This window comes from Delphinus delphis, chromosome 4, assembly GCF_949987515.2.
Source record: "Delphinus delphis chromosome 4, mDelDel1.2, whole genome shotgun sequence".
Lineage (NCBI taxonomy): Eukaryota > Metazoa > Chordata > Mammalia > Artiodactyla > Delphinidae > Delphinus > Delphinus delphis.
The window spans coordinates 129,413,969-129,418,362 of NC_082686.1; positions in this window are offsets into that span (position 1 = coordinate 129,413,969).

Genomic DNA, 4,394 nt, shown 5'->3' on the forward strand with positions numbered 1-4,394 from the left:
TCATGGTTCTTGAGACTGGGAAGTCCAAGATCAGGGTGCCAGCAGATTCAGTGCCTAGTGAGAGCCCTCTTCCTTGTTTGCAGAAGGCTGTTTTCTCACTTTGCCTTTGAAAGGGAGAAAGCAAGTGTCTCTTCCTAGAAGGGCACTAATACCATTCATGAGGACTCCACCCCATGACCTAATTACCTCCCTAAGGTTTCATCTCGAAACACCATCACATTGAGAATGAGGCTTCAGCATATGAATTTTGAGGGGACACCAACATTCAGTCCATAGAATCCAATAGCAGTTGAGAGTATGTTCATGCCTGTGGAGGTCCTGGGAGCAGAGACAGTCTCGAGGGACCCAACCCAGGTGCAGCATTTATTTCAAGTTTCATACTTTAACTTCACTGTTTATGCACACTTTATATTCTACTCTTTGTGCATGTGGTTTAATATAAAAATGAACATTGTAAATATTTACATCAAGTAAAATTGATACTATCATGCTTACCTTCTGGTTTAGTGTAGCCCTGGCCCACACTCCAGTTTGAGACAGCCACATGTATGTAAAAACACAAATAGAGTGCATCTAGTGCTCACCAAATGCAAAGTACGTATTCTTTTTCCTTTCCCCTCCCCTCCCTTATTGTCTCAGAAGCCAGGAGCAGCTATCTTCTCACCTTTTGACAGGTTTCTCTCTCCCTCTTCCTGCCAAAAATGCACAGATGAGAGTAGAACATGAACCAGCTACTGAGTAGTTCTCAATGAAGAGTGATTTTGACCTCCAGGGGACATTTGGCAAAGTCTGGAGGTATTTTTTGGTTGTTGCAAATGGACACGGGATATGGAATAATGGCATCTGATGATGGAGGCCAGGGGTGCTGCTAAATACCCTACAATGCACAGGACAGCCCCCACACCAAAGAATTATTCAGCTTAAAATATCCATGGTGCTGAGGCTGAGAAACTCTGAGTTCCAGGTAACTGGCCCCATTATGAGCTTCACCAGCAGAGACCCAGGCTACCTGATCTAATGTAGGAATGTTCTATGCTTTGCCAGGCTGTAGTCACTCCCATACTTCAGGGGACCTAAATTTAAAACTGAGCTGCTGAAAACTGGTTCAGGATCTTTACTCGATTCTGCTTTTGCTCAGAATTTCATGTATCCAAGAAATTAAAATAAAACTCTGCCAAATAGTCAGAGGTGTAATTTTCTTCTTCCTGTATGTCATATTCCCCTGCAGAGTACTGAAACACCTATAAGCTATCCATTTATCTACTAAGGGTGCTTGGTATTCTAACTTCGTAAGATTTCTACAAAAAGTGTGAAAGATCAAAAGAGTTTGATGCCAATTCTTGATTCAGGAAGACACACACGCCCATAGGCTTGTCAGGGAATTTAAATAATGCTCTTCACCCTCAAACACGAAGTGGAATGTGACATTTCACAATATGGTTGTTGAGGAATAAACTTGCAAGTGTATCTGCCCTTCCCACTCCCCTGTTTTCTCAGCTTGTCATTCTCAATCAGTTCACTGACATAATGCCCATGGTGTGTGGTGTTCAGAAGCCCCAGCATCAACCAGGCCTGAGCTGAGAAGTGTTTCAGAAAAGACAATATCCTCAAGAGGGGAAGAGAGGTGAGAACTAATAAGTGAGACAAGTCTTAATGGAAATTAATCAAATAGGTATTTGCCTGATGAAAATGACAGAACGTATATTCAGTTATATAAATTGTCTTTTTTGGGGTTTTTTTTTTGCGGTACGCACACCTCTCACTGTTGTGGCCTCACAGTCCCAGTGGCCATGGCTCACGGGCCCAGCCGCTCTGCGGCATATGGGATCCTCCCGGACCGGGGCACGAACCCATGTCCCCTGCATCGGCAGGGGGACTCTCAACCACTGCGCCACCAGGGAAGCCCTATAAATTGTCTTTATACTATACTGAAGTGTGCTACAGCCCAAGCTCCATATGTATCTGAGTGCAGACAATTTCCTTTTTTCAAAGATTGTTCTACTTGTCAATGTTTGCCACCTTTTCGTCTCTGGTGACAGCAAACACTCGACCAATGGTCATCAGGTGGAAACCAAGAAAGAAAGCCTTTGGAACCCAATGTAAGCTAAAGGTGACCAGAAAACTTGAATCAACAAATGAAATATCAAATAAGAGATAGACTAATGGAGAATAAAATGGGTTAAATTGCAGAGAAAATACTAGCAAGGTGCAGTTAAGTTCTTGGTACCTAAATTTGTTTTCCTTTGTTTCCTTCACAATTTAGAAAGCTTAATCCACTCTAAATAGTGTTTTGCAGCCCCAGCTGAGAACAAGTTTTCATAAATCTGTACTTCACAAACTTTAGCATGCATCAGAATCACCTGGAACACTTGTTATTGCTGGGCAGCAAACTCAAAGTTTCTGATTCAGTAGGTCTTGGATAGGCCCCCAGAATTTGCATTTTTAACACATTTCCAGGTAATGTAAATGCTTCTGGTCCATAGAAGAGCTTTGCTCTAATAGGAACTATTTTTTCTATCTCAGGGATAAGGACTCCTGGTTTAACATTACAGCGTTCGTAAACAACAAGTACCCTTAGACCTGGGCAAGAGGGCAGCTGTCCTGATCTCCACACTCTAGAGGCATCCAGAGACCCTGCTCTGGTCATCCCCGCTCTGAGGGATGAGGAAGGCAACAGAGCCAGGACTGCCCGCCTGCCCACAGGCCATGCACTGGATGTTCATTACCTGGAATTCCTTGCTGAACAGCCCAAATACACTTCTAAGGACTATGTTACCCTTTTCCCAAGTCTTCTTTCTTTCCAAGAAGCACCTAGGCCTGAGGAGTGAGCAAAAGGCAGTTATTTTACATGGTGTTTTCAGATGGTGACAGGAATTGGAATTTGGAGATACAACCAAGGGTTTCCACCCTTAGCCAGCCAGGCCCTCATGGTGCAGGACAGAGCAAAGGATGGAAGGGAAGCGTGGATGGCGGGGTGAGAAAGATACAGACCAAGGCCCTGGGCCATGGGTCAGCTCTCCAAATACTGCCATATTCTGGTTAACTCCAAGAAGTCCAAGAATCCTAAATATGAACCTGGTCTTTGGTGTCTTTATGGAGTTATTTTGTCAAGGTGGGCAGATAGTACATTTCATTTAACAGTTTGGTAGTTTGATTCATAACTTTTAAAATATTTATCAATGTACGTGGGCTTCCATTTGACCTCTCGCCCCAGTCCCCACGTATAAAACAACGTGAAAGTGATTTCACCAGCTCTTTGCCCCATCCCACCTGCCATGGTAGGCCTAATCTGGTTCAGTGGAGGTGATGTTGCTCTCTACTCCTCTGTACCTCCACTGCGTTTCCCCTGCCTCTTAGAGTTTAGATGATGACGTGCATTCCGATGCACTGGACATTCACAGTCTTTTCTCAGAAAATCTGCAGAGCAGCTCTTTGTTTCTAGGTAACTTCTCCAACTAGCTTTTATCTTTGAAGCTGCTTGCATTTTGACCCTTTCCTTACTGTTCTCACCCTCCTCTGTCCCGGGTGCCCACATGCACGCTTTCATGCTCCCTTCCCTGGAATTCCGTTTATAGAGTCTGACTCATTCCAGGCCCTGTGTGTGTTCCTTTCTGGCTCTGTCTATTGTGACTCCCTGCCAATTTTTTGCAATCTTTGTCTGCGCCTCCACTCAGCATTCTTTCTGGCGGCTTCTCCGTTCTCATTCTTTGGCAGTTTTAATCGCTTTCCCTGTGAGCATGTTCCTCCTCCCTTTGCTTCTTGTGTCTTTATAGGAAACAGGGGATTATTGTTTTATTTACAATTTTGTTCTTCTCTCTCCTTCTACCTCTCAGATATTGAGTCTCCACCCATTGGAGAGAAAAATTATAATAAACTTGCTTTCACGCCAAAACTGACTAGATTGCAACTGGCTTTTGAAACTGGGGTATTGCCATATTCACCAGTGATTTTCCAGTCATTGCTCAACTTTCATTTCCTCTCAACTTCATATTGTTTTTCCTTTAGTAAAAGTTGCCGAACAGCTCTATAGAGTAACTGGAAATATACCAAAATTAAGGTCATTTTTTTGGCCTCAGACTGCTTTACATAGCTAAATATCAGTTACTCAGATGACAGAAGGGCTTCCCTGTTCTTTGTGCTTGTGTGTTTTATTTCACAGGAAAGATTGCTGTAATTTTTAGGTTGATGAAATGACTTGAGACCTTTTGAAAATTAATCTTGGAATTTTAAGACTGTGCTGGAAAGAACCTTAGAGATTCCCCAGCTCCAATTTTTTATTTACAAGTAGGGAGACTCGGAACAGAGAATTTAAGTGGTTTGACAAATAATAAATAATAGCTATTATTTATAACTTATGAGCTGATTAAGTCATTTAATAAAGCAAGTCTGTTCTA